The 8,832-nt window shown below is 35.1% G+C and overlaps 1 pseudogene; it reads right to left on the bottom strand.

Annotated features, from left to right (window-relative positions):
* Positions 1-7,318: 7,318 nt before the first annotated feature.
* On the bottom strand, positions 7,319-8,250 carry LOC147822486 (cyclin-G1 pseudogene; annotated as a pseudogene).
* Positions 8,251-8,832: the final 582 nt, after the last annotated feature.

The following is an 8,832-nucleotide window of genomic DNA, read 5'->3' as shown; positions in this document are numbered from 1 at the left end:
CATGGCAGACTTCTCAACACAAAACCTCAAATCAAGGAGAGCCTGGAGTGAAGTATTTCAAGCCCTAAAAGAAAATAACTTCCAACCTAGAGTGTTGTATCCTGCAAAATTACCTTTCAAAATCAATGGGGAAATTAGATACTTTCACAACAAAGAGCATCTGAGAAATTTTATGAACACCAAACCAGCACTTCAAAAATTTTAAGCAATATCCTAGAAAAAGACAATGAAGGTCACAACTTCATGAGGTCCAACAGATAGAAGACACCACACAAGCTAAGACACAAAAGGAAAAGGGGGGAAAATAAGAAATTAAAGAGCCAACAGTAAAACATCATGACAAGGATAAGTCAATAACTCTCAATTATAACTATCAATGTTAATGGCCTCAATTCAGCAATCAAAAAACATAGACTGACAGAATGGATTAAGAAGCAAAACCCAGCAATATGCTGTATACAAGAAGCACACCTAACAAAAAAAAATTCATAGACTGAAAGTAAAAGGATGGAAAACAGTTTTCCACCTGACGGAAACCCAGAAAAAAGGACTTGTAGCAATCTTACTTGCAAACAAAGTAGATTTCAAACCAAAACTAATTAAGAGAGACAAACATGGTCACTATAACCTTGTGAAGGAAACAATCCAAGAGGAAGAGATGACAATCCTAAATATATATGCACCAAATACAAATTCCCCCAACTATACAAAACAAATATTAATGGACATGAAAAACCAATTAAGCACTAGTACAATTGTAGTGGGGGAACTCAACACCCTCTATCACAAATAGACAGATCATCCAGGAAAGAAATTAAAAATGAAATACTACAACTGAACCACGCTTTTGAACAAATGGACTTAATAGATATTTACAGAGTGTTCCACCCCACAAAATCAGAATACACATTCTTTTCAACTGCACAGGGGTCATTCTCCTAAAGCGTTCACATGCTAGCTCATAGGACATGTCTAAGCAAATGTAAAAGAATTGAAGTTATTCCATGTATATTATCAGACCATAGTGCAATAAAATTGGAGGTCAATAACATAAGAAACCGCAAAACTCCCACAAATACATGGAAATTGAGTAACATCCTCCTGAACAACCAATTGGTCACAGAGGAAATTAAAGACAAAATTAGACAGTTTCTCCAAGTAAATGATAATGCCAGTACAACATACAGGAATCTGTGGGACACAATGAAAGCAGTTCTACCTGGGAAATTCATAGCAGTCAATGTCCATATTAAGACAACAGAGAGAATTCAGTTAAATAACCTAATGCAGAACCTCAAGTTCCTAGAAAAAGAAGAGTGTAACAAACCCAAAGCTCGTACAAGAAAGGAAATTATAAAGATCTGAGCAGAAATCAATGCAATGGAGACTAAGGGAACAATACACAAAATTAATGAATCAAAGAGTTGGTTTTTTAAAAGAATAAATAAAATTGATAAACCTTTAACCAACCTTATCAAAATAAAGGAAAGAAAAGGCTCAAATTCATGCAATTAAGAAAGAAAAAGGGGAAGCCACAACAGATCCAGCAGAAATTCACAGGATCATCAATACCTACTTTGTGAACCTGTACTCTAATAAAATGGAAACCACAGAAGAAATGGACAGATTCCTAGATACATATGAATTGCCAAAGTTAAATGAAGAAGATATAGAAATTCTAAACACTCCAATAACAATGAGTGAAATTGAAGATGTAATAAAAAATTTATCAACAAAGAAAAGCCCAGGTCCTGAATGGTTCACTGCTGAATTCTACAAGATGTTTAAAGAAGAACTATTGCCATTACCCTTTAAAGTCATCAAAGAAATTGAAAGGGAAGCAAAGCTTCCAAATTCATTCCTGGAAGCAAGTGTTACTTTGATTCCAAAACTAGGGAAAGACCCAACCCCAAAAGAGAACTACAGATCAATCTCCCTAATGAACATAGATGCAAAAATCCTCAACAAGATACTGGCAAACAGAATACAGAGTGTCATCAAGAAGATCATACACCCTGACCAAGTAGGCTTTATCACAAGGATGCAAGGATAGTTCAAACATACATATATCAATAAATGTAATATACTATATTAACAGAGTGAAAGACGTAAACCACATGATCATCTCAATAGATGCAGAAAAGGCATTTGACAAAATACAACACCCATTCATGATAAAAACCCTACAAGAAAGTTGGAATAGAAGGTCTTTATCTCAGTTTGATTAAGGCTATCTATGAAAATCAAACAGCCAACATCATACTAAATGGTCAAAAACTGAAAACTTTCATGCTAAAATCAGGAACAACACAAGGATGCCCACTATCACCACTCCTGTTCAATATAGTTCTGAAAACATTAGCCACAGCAATCAGAAAAGAGAAAGAATTAAAAGGAATAAAGATAGGAAAGGAAGAAGTGAAACTGTCATTATTTGCTGATGATATGATACTTTACATAAAAGACCCAAAAAACTCGGTCAAAAATCTTCTAGACCTAATTGATAGATTCAGTAGAGTAGCTGGATACAAGGTCAACACTCAAAAAACAATAGACTTCTTATACACAAATAGCAGACTCATTGAGAGAGAAATTTGGGAAATAATTCCTATTACAATAGCATCTAAAAAATGAAATATCTAGGAATCAATCTAACAAACGAAGCAAAAGATCTCTACACTGAAAACTATAGCATTCTGAAAAAAGAGACTGAAGACGATATAAGAAAATGGAAAGATATCCCTTGTTCCTGGGTAGGAAGAAGCAACATAGTGAAAATGGCCACACTTCCAAAACTACTATATAGATTTAATGCAATACCGATTGAAATTCCAACAATATACTTCACAGAGCTAGAGAAAACCATCCAAAAATTCATTTGGAAGCAGAAGAAACTTAGAATAGCAAAAGCAATTCTAGACAACAGAGACATGCCTGAGGTATCACAATCCCCAACTTGAAACTATACTACAAAGCTACTGTAATAAAAACAGCATGGTGCTGGCAAAGAAACAGACCCAAAGATCAGGGGACTAGATTAGAAGATGCAGAAACACCTCCAGACATACTCAGCCACCTCATCTTTGACAAAGGTGCCAACCACCATCATTGGAGGAAAGATAGCATGTTCAATAAATGGTGTTGGAAAAATTGGATTTCAACCTGCCAAAGATTAATACTAGACCCATACCTATCACCATGCACTAAACTAAGATTGAAGTGGATTAAACATCTAAATATTAAGAGAAAAACACTAAACTTGCTGAAAGATAAGTTATGTAGAACTATTGATGACAGTGGCATAGGAAAAGACTTTATGAACAAGTCCTCAGTAGCACGGGAGCTAGCACAAAGAATCAGCAACTGGGATCTCATCATATTTAAATAGCTTCTGCAGTGCAAGAGAAACTACCAACAGAGGTAAGAGACAACCTACAATGTGGGAAGAAATTTTTAGCAGCAGTATCTCAGACAAAGGTCTACTATCTAGAATATATATAGAATTGAAAAAAATCAGATCCTCCAAATTCAAAGACCCAATTCACAAATGGGCATCCAAAATGAACAGACATTTCTCAGACAAAGAAGTAAAAGCAACAATTAAATATATGAAAAAATGTTCAGCATCACTGGTCATTCGAGAGAAACAGATGAAAATAACACTGAGATTCCACCTCACCCCAGAAAGAATGGCTGCTGTCAAGAAATCAACCAATAACAAATGCTGTTAGGGGTGTGGAGAGAAAGGAACCCTTCTCCATTGTTGGTGGGAGTGCAGACTGTTGCCACCACTGTGGAAATCAGTATGGAGATATCTCAAAGAACTAGGACTGTAGGTCCCATTTGACCGAGCTATTCCCCTACTGGGTATCTTCCCCAAAGAATTCAAAGAATCATACCAGAGTGATATACGTGCACCTATGTTTATAGAGGCACAATTTGTAATAGCTAAAGCTTGTAAACAGCCCAATTGCCCATCAATTGGAAACTAGATAAAGAAGATGTGGGTTTTTTAATAAAATGGAGTACTACTCAGCGATAAAGAATGAGAAACTAGAGACATTTGTAGATAAATAGATGCATATTGAGGCCATACTCATAAGTGAAATAAATAGTACACACGTGTAAAGATTGAATAGTTTCTCTAGAGTGAGAAACTGAAAGTATAAATAAGGATGAAAATGATTAAAATGAATAATTGATACTTTGAAATAGGAAAAGGTCCAAAGTTGTAGGGGTGGCGGGAGGGGAAGGGAAAGTAAAGAAGGGAAAGGAAGAATTATGAGAAAAGAAAAAAATGGAAACAAAATCTATGTAAATAAGAAAGGGTGGAGGGGTTGAAGGGCGCACAGGTAATGGGGAAAAATAAGAACTAAGATACAACATGTTCAGGTACAAGCACCCAATGATAAATGTAAACCTATTGTATACCTAAAATGTACCTATATATATATATATATATATATATATATATTTTGCATTTCAATAATTTTATTGAAAGGTATATCTCCTAGTATCAAACAAAGGTAGTTGGTTAGGTTACCTCTGCCAACTCAAAATTAATACTGATATTTTCAAAATATGGGAATACATTAGCCTTATGGTAAAACTGAAAGTGTCCACAAAACATGGTTTACAAAAAGTTAAAGGTGGAATATACTGTGGTTCTTTGGTTTATTTTTCAATGCTTAGTTATCAGTTACATGATGTCATAATTGGTTACATCCATTCTGTTTAGACTCAGGTTTCAGGCTGCACTAACTGTTTATAACACTAACAATATATCTACATTTCCTTATACTGATTGGCTCATATGGAGAATTCCAAACACTACCTCAATAGCTCATAATTATGGCAATGCCTCCTTATTTTTCTTAAGACACATTATGGAAATTTGTGAAAGTATATTCTATTCCTTAAAAAAACAAAACAAAACTGGAAGCATTGGTAGTTTTATAGAAACAGTCCATAGTAAAACCTGGAGTGCTTTATCTAGCCAGAACTTAGGGTAAAGCAAGTTTTCAGAGTGGTAATTGATTTTGACTTAACTACGTAGTATAATAGAACATATTTTTTTTAAATGGAACTAGATAAGACTGAGGAAGTAGATTCTGTATAGAAATTTTTAGCATTGATACAAATGTCACCTGTTTCTTAGAAGAAACATTAAAGATAGCTCAATGAATATGCCAAACTTAGTAGGTCTGCATTTTGGCTTAATAAAAAATGTTTTTAAATGTAAATGTAATTCCAATATAGCAATAACATTCTCATCTCTGAACTACCTATGACTTGACTACTTATGAGTACCAAAAAACCATTACATTATCTAGAATATAACCTTATTATGCCTTTAAAAAGTGCATATGTGAAATGTTAGTTTTGATGTAAACCTCATAATTTAAAATTTTAGGTTACCATTTTCCAAATCACCTAAATATAATATATTGATCCAGTATAGAAAGTTAAATTAATGTTAGAAAAGAAGATTCACAGTTCACCCTTTCAGGTTTGTTTCACATTTATGTCTTTAGCTTTACAGATGAATTCAATGTAAACAATCTTACTGCAGCATTATATTAATTAGGCAGTTTTCCAAAGATGGAAAACATCATACTAATCTAGTTGTGATGTTTTGAGGGTTCATAATTTATTTTGTTTTTTTGTTTTGGTACTGGGGATAGAACTTGGGTCCTTGTGCTTGTGCAGCAGGCAGCAAAACCACTGAGCTAAATCCCTGGCCCAATATTTTGTTTTTTGGTTGTTTGGGGTTTTTTTTGGTACCAGAGATCAAACTCTGGCCCTTGTGCTTGCAAGGCAGGCTGTGGTACCACTGAGCTAAACCCCTGGCCCAAGGGTTCACAATTTAAATCAATTATAACATTATGGAGTCCATAGTTCAGGGTTGTGGAGAAAGGCTTCAAAGAAATTTTTTTGTTGCTGCAATAATACTATTTATGTAAAGAACAAAAACCCCCAACTTATCAAAAGTTTATCTAAATACTACTAGCTGTTAAAAGTAAATTTTTCATGCCCAAGTTTCTTTTTTTAAAAAAATTAAATTCTTTTATTGGTACATTGTAGGTAGACAACACAATTACATTTCTCATTGGGAATTGTACCTTTACATAATGCATCTTGATTCTTATTTTTTCCCCATTTCTAGCCCTCCTTTCATGCCCTCCACCCTTCCCTATTTACAAAGACTTTATTTCTATTTTTTCCATTTCTCATCATTTTTCCTTTCCCTTCTTTCCTTTCCCCTGCCCCTCCCACTACCTCTACCCCTTTGGACCTTTTCTTCCTATTTTGCATTATCGATTATTCATTCTAATCATTGGTACATTTTAGGTATACAATATAATGACATTCATCATTGGAAATTTGCACCTTTAAATAGTCTCTCTTGGTTCTTATTTTTCACCCTTGCCCAGCCCTCCCTTCAATCAAGTTTCATAATCATATGTGGATGTATTAAATATTAACATTCAGTTTTGAGCAGGAAAAGATAAATCATTACTGTAAGTTAATAAATTTAGATGGCAAGAACATATAGAATATATGCAGTGACTGAATTTATGTTTTTTATGAATATAATTACTTTCTATTATTCCAATTGTAATAGCAGTATGTTGAGACATACTGGCAATTTTCAGAAACTCAAAAGCAATCATCTGCTTTGTATTACTTTTTCTTTAGGTGTAACATTCAAGTTCATAATGATTCTCTGCTTATAAGCTAACAGTCTCCAATTAGTTCATATATGGATCAAACTTTTGGTCCTATTATAACTTTAAATGAGCTAGAGCTTAGGGCTACATTTAGCAAAATGTGCAATTAAAAAAGCATTACTTCAGCACTACCTTAAAAATTCAGATTATTAAAGAGGATGTTGTTCTCTAAGCTGCTAATTTAATGAAATGGTTAACATATATGTCAGAGATTGGAAATTCCTAAGGGTTTTTTTTCCTTTTTCTTTTTAAAGATTTTTTGAGACAGGGTCTCACTATGTAATTTAGGCTGAACTTGAACTCACTATGTAGTTCAGGCTGGCCTCAAACTCATATAATCCTCCTGCCTCAGCCTCCCAAGTGCTAGGATTACAGGCATGCACCACCATGCCCGGCCCTTAGGGTATTGTACCTTATATATAGCAAATGCCTCCAAATATTAGCTGACTAGATTGGTGATACCAGTTTTTCCCTTTTGCTATTCCAAGTCCAGTTGGTTTATTTTGAAGATAATATTTCAATACTTTAATTGTAGAAGAAAATTATACAATTTTCTCTATACAGACAATAGCAACCAAAATTACCAATTAAGAAATGGTTCCAGGAATTGTTGGAAGGTGAGTTATTCTATAGTAACTATGCTTCAGTTGCCATGCAGTAAGCCCAGAAACAATCCACTTCAACTTCTGAACATTTTGTTTGGAACACTTGTTTGATGAATATTCAGTTAATCACTTGGATACAACCTCTTGCCAGAAGGTCAGATCTCTGCCATTTATCTTGGAATGTTTCTGAAGACATTCTACTCCTTCTGTTAACTACACACTTCTGTGCTTGGATCTCCAATCCAATGATAGATAAGGCCAACACAGAAGGCTTTGCTTTAGAAAATAGGATCCTGCAGTGACATGCCTTAAGCTGAGCTTCTAGTCTTTCAAAATTTAGGCTCATTTTCTTTTCAAATGGCAAGCTTTCCTGAATGAGAGAATAATAGAGTTGTAGAAATTGAAAGGCAGTGGTAGCTTTGACTTTCCAACACACCTTCTCCAATACAATCTTTTCCATTCGCATCAAATCTGACACCGTGAACCGATACTGACTTATTCGGATCAAGTCAGTTGCCAATGGGACATTTCTTTCCTCTTCTATTGATTTTATAGCCAAATAAAAGCAGCTGAGTCTGACACACCCAAGGTGCTTGGGCTGTACCTTCATTTTAGACAGGAATCTGTCCAGTAAATTCACAGCTAGAGAAAATGTCTCTGTATCAAAGCAGAAGAACTGAGTTAGACTAAGATCTTTCACTTCAAAGTCCCTCAGTCTTGCAGTCATTCTAAGGCCATTATCATGTGCAGATTCAATTAGTCTCAAGCCGAAGACCTTTGGCTGACATCTGGCCTCCTGTTCCAACACGGTATTCAGCTGGTGTAGCAGTTTCTGGGAGTCAGTTGTTGTCAGGACTTCTATCATCTTGCTAGAGACTGCGGCTCCTCAGCGTGATCACCTTCCCCGGGCCTGCTCTCACCTCGCCCCATGGTATCGGATATGAGAGGCCTAGGAAGTGAGGACACTCGAGGGCAGGAGGGGAGAGGCCCAGGGAGGGAGAACTGTCTTGGGTGGAAGTTCCCGCAGCGCCGCCGAGACTGAACCACCTTCCTCCCTGTCGGACCACTGCAAAGGGCCCAATAAATATATTTTTTTAAAAAAACAAACAAACAAAAAACATACAGAGACTCATCTACTAACCCAGATGTTTTTATATGATTATTTTTATTTTCTATGTGTACCATGTCATAATAAAAACATTAGGAAAAACCTGCCTAAGTGATGGTGCCTAGTTGGCTCCTGAATATATAAATGTGAAACTCAGAGGAGCTATCAAAAATGGAATAAAATGTGGACATTATTCTCTCACTGAGAGTAGTTAAAACCAGGAAAGTTGCTAAGATAAAGACATGCACAAGAAACAATCTATAAATGATTGACTGGAGATATGAGTGAATGAATTCAAAGTATTTCTGTTGTGTAAATGGCTAGATTATATAATAACAGTAGTGGATAATTGTAAAAATTTTATTAGATGTCAGTCATTTTTCTCAAT

The sequence above is a fragment of the Heterocephalus glaber genome, unplaced genomic scaffold (genome assembly GCF_053883595.1).
Source record: "Heterocephalus glaber isolate CG9 unplaced genomic scaffold, H.glaber_assembly_v1.0 deba00001613, whole genome shotgun sequence".
NCBI lineage: Eukaryota > Metazoa > Chordata > Mammalia > Rodentia > Bathyergidae > Heterocephalus > Heterocephalus glaber.
The sequence above is the reverse complement of the archived record's forward strand: the minus strand, read 5'-3'. Positions and strand labels throughout refer to the sequence as shown.